Consider the following 14407-nt stretch of genomic DNA (forward strand, 5'->3'; position numbering starts at 1 on the left):
CTCAACCACACCTTTTGAATTTTCCCTCCTTTTTGCCATTTTTCAAATGTCGTGTAATCAAATTGGATTCTCGGCGACAAATGAAATGGCCACGGAGAGCTTTAGTGAAGTATACTTCATTTTAAATCATTAAATTCACTAATTTCGTGGTCCGCTTGACCAATTAATATATTACAATTAATTAAGGTTTTTAGTTGAGATAAAAAAGTCAATGGCACGAGCGGGATTCGAACCCACGATCTTCGGCTAGATACGCCGCTGCTCTACCACTTGAGCTATCGTGACCTCGATCAACTCGGACACCAACGTTCGAATCCCGCTCGTGCCATTGACTTTTTTATCTCAACTAAAAACTTAATTAATTGTAATATACTAATTGGTCAAGCGGGCCACGAAATTAGTGAATTTAATGTATTGAAAGTGTTAAATTGGTTGAAAAAATATTTAATTTGACTGAAAAATGCTATATATGGAAGCAGATTGTTTAGATAAAATGTAGCTATTCTTGTAGCTGTTCTGTGTTGTATTTAAAAAGTATCTTTTTACGGGTAACTGTATTTGACAATTTTCAACAGGTCGGTGCGACTGCCGCGTTAATAGAGCATAACCGGCGACCATATCTCGTCGAGGGTCTCTTGTAAATCCAAGAAGGACACTCTGGAGACAATTTCGCCCAATCCGAAGGATGGGAAATATTTTTTTCCAGGGCTGGAATTGAAAGTCTGAGGGTTGTAGGAGGGATAAGAAAGCCGGTGGGGGCGAGGCCACGCCCTCGCGGAGGAATACTCGTGAGACGGACAGGGGTTGCCACAGCGCCCTTAGGGCCTTTTCCCCACTCTCGCCCTCACCCCCAAGTCGAGATTATTTAAATTGCTCATGATGTCTGGACTGAGAGGCCTCTGGGGCGCGTCATCAGCTGATCATAAATCATTGTTCGGTGTCGTTGGGATCGATAGGGTTGTGGAATGTCGTGACGTCATATAGCCAAAAGGACAGGTAAGTCAACCGCCCGCCCCCGACCCCCTCATGACTCGATCCTCAACTTTCACCCCCTAGGGGCTCAGAGAACTCTCTTCCTTGCGACGTCAACATCCATCAACCGTCAAAACATTAATACTTACCTGACTTTGACGTTCCTTTATTAACTCATTAATTATCTAAATCAGCATGCTTTGGCGGATCCTCTCTAAAATTCTACCGCATATTTGTTTATTTCCTTAATGGTCCAGCATTTAAATAGATAGAGAAAATACATTATTTTTAGACTTTAACTTCAAATCTTCAAAACTGTATTTCCCAGTCATTTCCCATCAACTTTTCTAATGTTTGAACCAATTTTCCAGTTTCATTTTTAATAAGCAACCTAACAGTGTTTTATTATTGAAAAATTACATCAGTTTTATTACATAGTATATCATACTCCAGACATATCCAATATTCGTAACCCTTATTCCCTCTCACTGAGAAAAAAACTAACTAAATTTGTCAAACATTTCACAACTATTTCCAGAAATATTGAACGTCGGGTTATCTTTCGACAATTAATCGCAAAGAACCTTTCCTTTCAATAACAAAGTGGGCAAAACGTTCTATTATTTCTTCACGTAAAATGTTTTCTTCTAGATAAATGTGTGGTGATTAGTGACCGTTAATCGATAATTATTCAGAAATCGTGAGACCAGACCGCATCTCACGATTTCTGAATAACTTCTAGATAAAGTTTTCTTCTCTCTCTCTTTTCTATATGTGCATCTATCTAACTTTTTTCTTACTTTCTCCCACTTGATCACTTTCTTTCTCACTTTTCTCTCTCTTGCTTTCTCTCTTTCTATTTTTGTACTCTCTTTTGTTTCTTTCTTTCTCTCTCTTTTATTATCTTAGTACTTCTCAAACTTTATTTTCCTTTTCGTTCTCTCTCTCTCTCTCTCTCTCTCTCTCTCTCTCTCTCTCTCTCTCTCTCTCTCTCTCTATCTATCTATCTATCTATCTTTCTTTCTCTTTTTCTCTTTCTTTTTATTCCCTCCGCTCTCTCTCTCCTTTTATTTCTTTTTCTCTTACTATCTCATTCTTTAGTTCATTATTACTTTCTCTTTTTCTCTCTCTTTCTATTTTTGAATCTCTTTCTTCCTTTCATTCTCTCTCTTTATTTCTCTAAAACGTATTTCTTGTCCTCTCTCTCTGTCTCTTTTATACCTTATCCTCGTGTTTCTCCAAATCTATTTTCCTTGTTCGTTCTCTCTCTCGTTGTCTCTCTCTCTTTCTCTCTCTCTCTCTCTCTCTCTCTCTCTCTATCTATCTATCTATCTATCTATCTATCTATCTATCTATCTGTCTGTCTATCTATCTTTCTTTCTCTTTTTCTCTTTATTTTTATTCCCTCCTCTCTCTCTCTCTCTCTCTCTTTTTATTTATTTTTCTCTTACTATCTCATTCTTTATTTCATTATTACTTTCTCTTATCCTCTCTCTTTCTATTTTTGAATCTCTTTCTTCCTTTCATTCTCTCTCTTTATTTCTCTAAAACCGATTTTTTGTCCTTTCTCTCTCTCTCTCCTTCCTTCTCTCTATTTCTATTTTTGTATCTCCCTCCCTCTCACTCTCTCCCTCTCTCTTTCTCTCTCTCTCCTTCCCTCTCTCTATTTCTATTTTTGAATCTCTCCCTCTCTCTCATTCTTTCTCTCTTCCTTTTATTACTCTCTCTCTCTCTCTCTCTCTCTCTCTCTCTCTCTCTCTCTCTCTTTTAATACCTTATCCTCGTGCTTCTCCAAATCTATTTTCCTTTTTTAGTTCTCTCTCTCTCTCTCTCGTTCTCTCTCTCTCTCTCTCTCTCTCTCGTTCTCTCTCTATCAATGTTAAACTACCTCTGTTCTCTAAATCACTATCTTTCCTTTTCTCTCCCTCTTTTTTCTTTATTTCTCTTTTACTATCTTTATCGCTTTATTTCACTATCACTTTCTCTTTCTCGCTCTACCCCTCTTTCTATTTTGTATCTTCTTTTTGCTTTCTTTCTCTCTCTCTTTTATTATATTATCTTAGTATTTCTTCCAAATCTATTGTTCTTTTCGTTCTCTCTCTCTCTATCTTTCTTTCTCTTTTTCTCTTTCTTTTTATTCCCTCTCTCTCTTTTTCTTTATTTTTCTCTTACTATATGTTTCTTTATTTCATTATTACTTTTTCTTTTCCTCTCTTTTTCTATTTTTGAATCTCTTTCTTCCTTTCATTCTCTCTCTTCATTTCTCTAAACCTATTTTTTGTCATTTCTCTCTCTCTCTCTCTCTCTCTCTCTCTCTCTCTCTCTCTCTCTCTCTCTCTCTCTCTCTCCTTCCTTCTCTCTATTTCTATTTTTGTATCTCTCCCTCTCGCTCATTCTTTCTCTCTTCCTTTTATTTTGCTCTGTCTCTCTCTCATTTCATTCTCGCACTATTTATCCTTTTCTCTTTCAGTTTTGATTTCTCTCTCCCTCTTTCTCACTCTCTCTCTCTCTCTCTCTCTCTCTCTCTCTCTCTCTCTCTCTCTCTCTTCCTGAATTTAGACGTAAAAGTGGTCCTTGTCCAAATCTTGTGCGATCAATAATTAAATCGTTCGTTCATTCTATTTTTTATGATTTTAAAATATTTATTAAGGGAGCCAAGGTGATGAAGCGAAGTTTTAGTTCGACTTCCTCCCTCGACCTTCCACTACATTTCAACGTTTCGCGGTGCCTTCGAATTTCACGAATTTCAATCCTAAAATATTTATTATAATATTTTTTAAATTGTTACCCACGCTGTACGTAAGAGATACTACTACTTCTTTGTGGAACAATAAAAAGCCGTATCATGTCAAACTTGGTATGATCGATATGGGACTTAATTTTATAATTATATATAAAAATTCGGGATAAGGCACATTTGAAAGAAAAAAAAAAACATGCAGTTCCTTCGTGGGTTCATTTGGACAAAAGACCTGTGTGTTTTCAATTGTTTTATGATATCTCGGCTTTTTTATATAATCATGTCATATCATATCGCTTTCTTTCTCTCTTTATAACATTAATGAGGAAAACTACAAAAGGACAAGAAAAAACGCACAGCGTCTACCACCGAGATGAATTGCTGGATTATCCATACAACAAGTGTGTTATGATTATGTTTAATGTGGCGGCAACGGCCTGCGGATTAATGTTCAGCAACTCGAGAACCTCGTGTTAACAAAATAACAAACTGATTTACACTTATAACACTGACGATTAAATTTAATCATTTAAATTTATAACGACACTCTTAACAATCATTTAAATTATAAATTTTACAGATTCAGACCATCTTATGGCATGAAACTATAAAATTGAAAATTTTAAAAATGATGTGGTTTTTATGAGTTCAACACCCAACACTAGATATGTTTGAAAATATTTTTCAAAACGCTCAGCCTTTATCAAGAATTTGGCAAAGAGAAAATTTTAAATATGTCAACCTAGAAAGAGAAAACGAACTTGAACTAGATAAAAAGTACGTTTGAATTTTACGTTGTATTTCTATCGCGTGGTTATGCGATAGACTAATTTATAATTTTCCTTGTTGTCTAAACGACTAAATTGACTAATAAAATATTAAAATTTAACGGCGGTTGTTTAACTTAGAATTCGCTTCCAACACCTGTAGCCGTTTATCATTCAGTTCATTGAAAATTCGATCGCGACTCTGAAAACTGTTGCTTTCAAGATTTATTTTATCACTATAATCGTACTTTTTTTATACAAATTGACAATAATTATGACATTTTATTAAATATTAGGGCAAAGGAAAAAAATTTGCTTTCTTTTTTCATATTTAATCGCATAAATTAAAACTAAATAGACGTAGGATAACAAAATTAAAAGTGCTATAATATTATTAACAAAGCACCGGGTCCACAGACTTCAACTAAAGGACTTAGCCGAAAAGCATAAAAAAACCTTTTTTTTGTTCTTTAGAATAAAGCGAAAATATAAGGAACGGAAGGTTGGTCTTTATTACATTGTTATAATAAACATTTAAAAATTTTTAAAAAAATTAATAAATCCTCGTCGTAAATTACTCTATTTAAATTGTTAAAATAACATGCTTTCACGACACCTTCAGTTTTCGAAAAATTTTACATCAACATTTCTTTTTACAGTAAATAGTAAAACCGTTTCCGATCATTTTGGCCTGCCTATCCTTGCAGTTTTTGGACTTTAAAGAGGCGTGTCCTCTTCTCGTCATCTTCAGTGCGGAGTCTGTATGTTTAGTCTCGTCCATTTTATGGGTTTGATGAGAGATTGAAGTTCAATTTTTACTTTATTTAGAAATCGTGAAATGCGTTCTGGTGTGATATAGGTTTCAGAAAAACATTTTCTTTATCGTACCAACGTTTCTATCTTTATTGAGATCATCTTCAGGCACTCTCGATACGACACGCAAGAATGGCACAATTACACAGAAGACAAGCACTTTGAGCCTGAAGGTGATCTCAATAAAGATCGAAACGTTGGCACGATAAAGAAAATGTTTTTCTGAAACCTACATCACACCAGACCGCATCTCAGGATTTCTAAATAAATATCGATTAACGGTCACTAATCACCACACATTCAATTTTTACTTTTGTTTCCTATTTCTTTGTTTTCAAGTATTTTCATTTTTCATTTCTGTTTGTACATACAGGTAGTTTGTCCTAACATTCTTATTAAAAAAAACAGAAAACCAATTTAAAAAAATAAAAAGTAGACTGTTTTGTTTTGAAAATAGCTATTGACTTAGTTTGGCACGAAGGTTTAATACATAATCTTAAAACAATGTTCTGAACATAATATGCTGAACTTTTGACCTCCTATCTTTCGGAAAGGCTGTTCCAAGATAATCAACAGATCGAATGCTCTGAGTTGTTTGAAATCAAGGCTGGCGTACCACGAGGTAGCATCTTAAGCCCCGTGCTATACTTGCTGTGCACAAGTGACCTACCCACTAATGGAAAACATAACCGTCGCAACTTTTATCGATGACACAGCTGCCCTCTCGTTGAAAAAAATATATCCATACCTCCACAAACCGGATGCAAATGAGCCAACAGCGACCAAGTGAATGGACAGATATCTGGAAGGTTAAAATAAATGAACAGAAATCCGTACAACCCAATCGTCTTCAATGGTAAAGTAGTTTCATCTGGTAAAATATTTAGGCATTACAATAGATAAAAAATTAAATTGAAAAGAACGTATTAAAAATAAAAGAAAAAAACCTGATTTCAAATACTGTCAACTTGATTGGTCAGAGGAAAGGAATTCCCGGCTATCAATACAAAATAAAAAATTGATTTATAATCAGATATTGAAACCTATATGGATGTAAGTACACAACTATGGGGATGTGCCAAACGAAGCAATACAATCAAAATAAACGGTTTCAGTTCAAAGTGCTACAAAAATACAAATGTGAAAATAGATGTACCGCAGGGATCAGTTTTGTAGCCCCTCATATCTCTTTTAATCAAATACGTTAATTTTTTTGTTCAATTTGTACATCTTTGCTTAATTTCAAGCTTATCTATATTTTTGAAGGTTCGTGATAATTTTGTGGTAAATAGGTAAACAACGAACATAGTTTGATTTTTTTGTGGGTTTGCTATGTCGACGTATTACCTCAGGTATCGAGAACTAATTTTGAAAAACGTCAGTCTTGCATCATGGAAAAACAGATGTACCTCAGGGATCTGTTCTGAGGCCACCCTTATAATTTTATTTACGCTATTATTCGTTCTTAGAATAATTTCAAGCTTGTATGTACTTCCATTCGTTCGTGGTCCGATTGACCGAATAACTTTTTTCCATTAATTCATCTTTACGTAAGGTATTGGTTGAGATAAAAAGTCAACGTCACGAGCGGGATTCGAACCCACGGGCTAAATACGCCGCTGCTCAAACTACTTGAGGATCGAAGTCAAATCCCGCTCGTGACACTGACTTGTATGTACTATTGAAGGTTCGTAATGGTTTTCAGTTAAGTGAGTCGCGTATGTTTTGTATTCTTCTTCTTTGCGTATGTCTTTTAATTTTTTGACCTTTCTGTTGATTGTTCTTATCATTCAAATGCCAATTTTGTATTGTTGATGCTTACTTTCAAAGTTTTTTCTCAATTGGTTTTGTTGTCTTCAGAGCACTTTTTATGTTCATTTTTGTTTGATTAGTTTATACGTTTCTTTCCCGATGTAAATAATGTGATCTATTTATGTGGGAATTATTTTTTAAAATTTGTTCTAGGCCAAGAGACGCGTGGTTTTTATAAAGGCTAGTTTATGCTAACATTTTTCTTCTACGTTTCTGGCAGCAGTAAATCCGTATCTTCATGTGTAGATCTTCTCGTTCGATCCATTGTTCCTGAGGTGAGACGATGGTGGGATGTACTTCTCGGTGTTCCGAATAGGATATCATATTTTTATTCATTTTATTTAAATTATTGTAGTTGATTCCACGTCTTATTTTCTCTTCCTAAAAAGAGTTTCTTTAAATTAGGGGTAGTTCCATGAGATACGTGGTATTTTAAAGGTTAGTTTATTTCAACATTTTTGTTCTACGTTTCGGGCTATATTTTCTGCCCACCTTTAAGAAAAATGAAAAATAAATTACAATAATTTAAATATTACTTTTTATTGCATTTCTGTGGTAGCCGTTATTTTGTTTTATTATTTTTGTATACTTTCTAGTAGTACTCTATGTTTAGTTGTATACTTTATACTTTATTGCCATTTTGTGGTTTGACTCGTCTCGTTCGATTTTATCATTTGCTGTTCGTTTTCTGTTTAAATCGAATTATGATGTGTCGTCATTTTTCATGAAAGATTAATCTAATTTATAATTCCCTATTTTCGTGGTCCGCTTGACCAATTAATACAATACCTCTCGTGCCATTAACTTTTTTTCGTCTCAACTAAAAACCTTAATTAATTGTCTAATTTATAATGTCGTTGTTTTCTATTTTTGCAGTAAATGTTTCTGCGTAAGACGTTTACGCTTGCTACTGTGTCGTATACGTTATTGAGCTTTCACCCAGAAGGGTTGTCACTCCCCGATGTACTGCCCCTATGGTCTATACCTCAGGGAGTTCACCTACCCCGTTATGAGGCTGGGTCACAAATATCTCCCTTAAACCAGATGCCAAGGAGATATTAGGTGCTCAGCTAAGTCATTTCAGCCCTCAATGATGCAAACTATAATCTAGCCTAAACTTATATAATACAATCGCGCAAATAAATACATTCAGAACGTCGCAGTAAATCTGATTTGCCGGTGGAATGCTCGATATTCCTCCATTGACTTACACACAATATTGATAATCTAACCAAAATTAAGATCGATGTGTACTTTTATAAATATTCCGCCCAACGACCCTAAACACAATGCTGGAGGGCGATGGAGCTATATTTTACCATGAGCTCTACATCATTCACACTAATAAATACAAGCACTCAAACAAAACACATCAAGCAGAACAATATTCAATTAAAAAAGCTCACGTCTGCCAAAAAGCCGAACAGGGCAGCCAGAAACTCGCTACTCTGCCAGTAACATTTTTAAGTTTGGTGGCATGCCTACACGCTTTCTGTACATAGGAAAGGCATAACAAGCTTCTATTATGTTGGAATTTTAACCTTTCTCTGCATTATTGTTGATGTTTTTTATTGTCCTCGTTGTTATTGTCCTCACTATTCACTTCCTTTTCTCAATCCAGGTCTTTCTCTCTTCCTTGCGACCTCTCCCAACCATTGGTTACAAGGGGGCATCCAGGCGCAAAATAATGGTGCAGCTTTAAGGGCGTGGCAAACTCTTTAAAGCACAAGTTGGATTCGTCTCCGGGTCGGCAGGGGACGGCGGGTACTTACCAGAGGCACACGAGGGTTAGGGTACCAGACCCTGTCTGTATAGTCGGGGGAGGTTGCATAACCATTTGTACTACATTGTAGCAGAAATGTTCCAAAGTCCAGCCCCTGCTACAATGGGAATGGATTCGTAGTGGCTTAGTGGCAAGGCTCTTGGCGAGAACTTAGAGAAGAGGCTGTTATTCTGTGAAGCAAGCACTTGCGTATGTCATCGTTATAAATCCGGCCTCAGGGGATACGAAGGATCGGACCAACGAAGCGTATAACGTTGAGGACGCTCAGACCACGCTGAAGGAACCTTCCGAATACGTGAGAAGTGACAGATGGGAATGGATAGTGGTCGGTGTTGCCTACAGGAATGGCATCCTATACCGAAGGCAGTCTCCTCTAGGGGATGGTTAGCAATTCCACTTTAAACAAAACCGCGGCCGGAGCAGATCCGGAATTTCTTATGCTGGAGAAGCTTCAATACTCTGGGAGATAGAGTGGCCTTCTCTATCTAAGGAGTGCGTGGCGCATTTGGTGCCTTGGTAGCCCTCTACGCGCGTCATACGGTCTGATGCTTCCACTCGGAATGGGCATGCGGGGAGTGAGGTACGTCTTGGCCCTGGGACAGCTTATACCAACGCTTGCGACTGTAACACGCATCAGTCGTGAGCGGAGGTGCGTCATCTCTCCTCTTAAGAATCCGGTAAGGCCATGAGCCAGGTACGGACGGTAAAGATCCTCATTGTCCTTTTTAGAACGACCGAGTATTTGGGAACGCATGAAGCCTTTTATGGAAAGTATGCTACTAGCTCTAACTTTTCTTTAAAGTTTTGTACAAACAAACCCGCGACTATGGTTCGTCAACTCACATTCGTAAAAGTTTTACAGTACTTTTCCTTAATCTTTCTGTTCAATACCCTCCAGGATTTATATTGAGAAGATCAGCCCGAGTTTGAGACTCAAAGACAGCAATACGTCTATAAGGGGAGAGGGGAAAAGAAAAGAGGAGATATATTTATTGGAGAGATAAATAAACCCTGAGAATTTCTTGAAAAGTTGGCCGGGGAGGGTTGGCTATAACGGGTGCTAACCGAGGCTTGGCCCAACTTCACTGATATCCGTCTCAACTTTTCTAATAAGGGCCCCACGGTTCGGCTGCCTCCACCTATCCCCCAGCCTGTTTATATTTTCAAACCCATCCGTTCTAAGTTTAATCCACTTGGAACAGTCGGAAGGCATCTTTTTTTCCGACTTCCCTCGAGACCAAATTGGCCGGATTTAAGTACGCGTTTTGATTTTTCAAATATCAACAATTGCAGACGGCAAGTTTAAAATTGTCCACTGGCATTAATCCACAAAAGGCATCGACAAACAATAACATCCTCCTTATTTTCACAAAGGTCTAGAACCAACTAGATTTAAAACATATCTAAAAAGCAAACGGAAGATGCCTAAATCCAAGATGATCGATGAAATCTACTACAGATTATCTCAAAATAAAACTTTATAGGGGTGTTGGATATTCTGACCGATCAAAATATAAGGATTAAGTGGCCTTTATGATTCAACTCTAGCTAGAATAATCGAACTGGCTAGTTACACTGTATTAAGTAGTGCAGTCCTTGGTCGTTTTCGGTCATTTTGGAACAAAATCGTTGTTTTGGTTTGTCACACCAATATCGCCTTTCCGCCATCTTCAGTTATGGTTGTCCAGAATGGGTAGTCTGAAGGAGCTAGATCAGGACTACAGGTTGGGTAAGGAATTCTCATTCGTGTAAGACAAAGCCTACAACTGAAGATTCCGAAGGAGCAAAGATCTTTCCGGTCCGCCAATTCTCGCTGTTTTGGTTTATCAGACCCGAATCGCCCTTCCGCTCGCATTTTTTCACCATTTTTTTACGAGGGTTCGCAACAGCAGAGGTTATATAAAATGCAGGGGGGATTAGAACCCGGGACCTTTATCTTACAGTGATGAGCGCCGTGTCAACGCCTAAACCGTTATGGCCACCGACGCCTCTGGCGGTTGTTCAGAGTTGGCAATCTGTAGGAGCTACATCAGGACCACAGGCTGGATACGGATTTCCATATCATAAGACGAAACCTACAATAGAGGACCCACCCTGGGAGTCGTGGCCCACTATGTGTGGAACTACGACGACGACGGGTGGTATAGTGTGGTTTGAGACTCGAGACCCGGAAACGGCACACCTCGTGTTCTCATCCACGGCCCTTTTTCTCAATCCGAGTTCCTTCATTCTATCCTGTGACCCCTCCCAAGCCTTGGTTGCAAGTGGGGTATCCGGGCACAAAATAAAGGTGCAGCCTAACCTCTCTAAATCAAAAGCTGTACTCGTGTCGGCCTAGGGGCAGCATGGGCGGCGGATGCCTTAGCAGAGTCGAGGGCTAGTGCACTACATCCTGTCTGCATAGACGGGGGAGGGTGTATGGCCGTCTGCACCACGGGGTAACTAAACAGTCCAAATTCAGCCCTAGTTACACTGGGAATGGATTCGTGGTGGCGAGTGGTGACGCACTGGCGGGAACTTAGACAGAGGCTGTCTTCTATCTGTGACCTTCGTGAAGCTTGCGTCTGGCCAGTGTAATTACCCCCGTCCTCACGGGAGGTGTTGCGACCGGACGACAGCGTGTAAGCGTTGAGGACGCGATGATCATGCCAAATAGTCCCTCGAATGCGTGAGTAAGCGAACGGAAACGGGTAGTGAATCGGTGTCTTTGATTCGAGTATGCTTGCATTGTTGTGCGTATGACCGGCGTGGTACTCTTGGGGAAGCGAAGGATCGGACCACCTAGGCTGAGCCTATGGCGTCCCTCGAATGCGCATGGCAGGTGTAGGCTGAGCTCGATAAGAGACTTTACCGTAGGCTGTGCTCATCTAGGGTGTGGTTAGCAATTCCAAATTAAACTAAACCGCTGCCGGGGCGTTCCCGGAAGTTTCTACGCTAGGGGAGCCCCTAGACTCAGGGAGATAGAGAGGCCTTCTCTATCTAGGGAGTACGCGGGAGAATAGGTTGATGTATTTCGGCCTGTTAGCTCTTTGCGTGCGGCATTCGACTCGATGCACAATGCGGGCCCGACCATTCGGAGTGGACAAGCGGAGAGCGAGGTTGTCTCGGCCATTAGGGGCTGGGGCGCCTCTACACCAATGCTGCGGCGGTAACACCATTCCGTCGTATGCGGAGATGCGTCAGCTCTCATCTTGAGAATCAAAACGTCCGATAAGGCCGAATAGGCTAGGTGCGGACGCTAAAGATCCTCTTGTCTTGTTGACGATTAGTTCTCGGTAACGAAATAGAGGATTCTGAAAGACCTAAGATTATTCTGGTCCTCCGATTCTCGCTGTTTTCGTTTGTCAGATCCCTACCGCCTTATCTTCAGTGGCGGTTGTTCAGAATGAGTAGTCTGAGGGAGGTAGATTAGGAATAAAGGCTGGATGCGGAATTTCAGATTCGTCATGGGCCAAAACCTACAATTGAGGATTCTGACAGACTTAAGAACATTGTGGTCCGCCGATTCTCGCTTTTTTCTCTGCATAGGATAGGCAAACGCAAATGTTCGGTAACGGCCAAAATACTATTTCCATGTCATTCCTCCTACAGTAACGATACATATATTGTAAAATGAGTGATTTAAAGTTGTGCAGCTTTTAGGATGAATGTTTGTTCATTTTCGGTGGAATTCATTCGCTGTTTTCGCTCCATATCACAGACAGGCTTGGTTTTCTCTTATGTAGTGAAACCTCTTTTTCGCATGTTTTAAAATGATTTACAGATTCAGCATTGTAGTCGTAAAATTTGAAAGTTCAGAGTGAATTTAACTTCTGTATTGATAAAGGCTAATAAAAATTGTTCTGTCGACACTTGAGGGTTTTGATAAACCCCCCAAAAATTATTGAAATGTTTTTATCTTAAAAACGAACTTAGGTTTGGTTTTAACGTTGTTCGATTTATTGGGAATACCGTAAAAATGTCTCATACTTTACAAGAAAAAAAAAGTTCCTGGAGAAAATGGACCAAAATTTCCACCGCGAATCATGCATTAATGAACATTATCCAGAGCATTATGTTACTTTCTGTTATTAGAGTAAATTGTGGGAAACTTTTTCTTTCAGTACCACGAGCAATTAACATACTATCAAGTAAAATGATAAATAAATTGGTTCCTGGTTGAAGAAGTTAGGGAACTTTCTTTTGCCCAAAAAACAATGTTTGGAAATAGTTTTTGCTAAAAATTAAGAACGGTTGCTCTAAATTACGATAAAAACTTTGCACCTTGAATTCTGCATCGTGGAAGACTTTCAAGTTGCATTGATGGGTACCTTGCCATTTCAAATATTAAATCCCTTATTTGAATCTCACTATCCTGTAAAATTAGATCAAAACTCTTGGCATTTGTGAAACTAGGCAAAAATAAAAGTTTCTTTGGGTTGTCCGAAAAATAGAATTTGGGGGAGGCGAAGTTAAACTCACTCTGTCAATCTGGTGTTTACGTTATTTATTATTATTTTTACTCTTAGCTTTACTTTTATAGGTCTGTGGTCATTAATGAATCCAATTTTTTATCGATGTCTAGATTTTTTTTTTTGGTGACAATATGGAAACGATTTCATTTTTGTCTTGTCCATTTGGCGACTTCCAGATCTATTTTTTTTAAACACAAAAATGTATTTTCGCGACAAAATCTATGCCTCTGACTCCACGTTTTTTTTTTTTTTTTTTGTCTTGTAGCAGTAGTTTCTCACTGTACCTTTTTCCTACTTGGCTGTTAAAGTCTCCTGACAGACGATTCAGTTTCAGAAATTCTATTGGGTTGTCCGGAAAATAATGCAGGATTTTGGTATTAAACAAAAAAAAAGAAACTAGTTACTTTAAAGCAATGTTCTTTAATCAAAATAATTTCNCATACAAATGAGTAATCCTGTAAACGTAAACAGAATATTTTATATAGATTTTTTTTAATGAAAACTTAAAATCCTGCATTATTTTCCGGACAACCCAATACTAGAGATCTGAATCTGGTGTCCATAATTTTACTAAAAATTAGTCATATTCGGAATTGGTGTAGTCTGTAGTACGAGCAAGAAATTGTAAAAGACACAAATTTATTTTTTCCCGAGCATTCATCGGAAGAAAGCTAGCCTATCTGAGATTCTATCGAAATTAATGATTTTTCTTTAAACTCTTTAAACCTAAACATAATTAAAAATCCAGTGGCCGCAACGGTTAAGTTTTTATCAATGTCTAGATTTTTTTTTCTTTTTTAGCCCAACATCCCAAGGGTTGATACATCTGTTGCGAACCCTCGTTTTAAAAAAAAGTCTCATTCTGCAGGTTTATTGCTGCATATTTTTTGCAATATTGTTTTGCAAATCACCAGGACATGCATTTCGGTTTTTGCAGTTCAAGCTCAATCAATCTAATATCAATTTTTTTTTAAGGAGGGGATTTCAACTACGAGGTTATATGAAGCCTCGGTGTGCCAGGTTTTTTAGAAAAAGTACATTTGTAAATACTGATTCCTGAGATACA

General features: G+C 38.1%; 1 protein-coding gene across 1 annotated transcript in view; it reads left to right on the forward strand.

Moving 5' to 3' along the window:
- Nucleotides 1–840: 840 nt before the first annotated feature.
- Nucleotides 841–14407, forward strand: part of LOC106668219 (LIM/homeobox protein LMX-1.2) — a 68519-nt gene continuing 54952 nt past the window's right edge. The window contains exon 1 of the mRNA XM_024229604.1: nt 841–996. The gene's annotated coding sequence lies outside the window, so the exon portion shown is untranslated. The remainder of the gene's footprint in view (nt 997–14407) is intronic.

This window comes from Cimex lectularius, unplaced genomic scaffold, assembly GCF_000648675.2.
Source record: "Cimex lectularius strain Harlan isolate CLEC.00 unplaced genomic scaffold, Clec_2.1 scaffold356, whole genome shotgun sequence".
Taxonomy (NCBI): Eukaryota; Metazoa; Arthropoda; class Insecta; order Hemiptera; family Cimicidae; genus Cimex; species Cimex lectularius.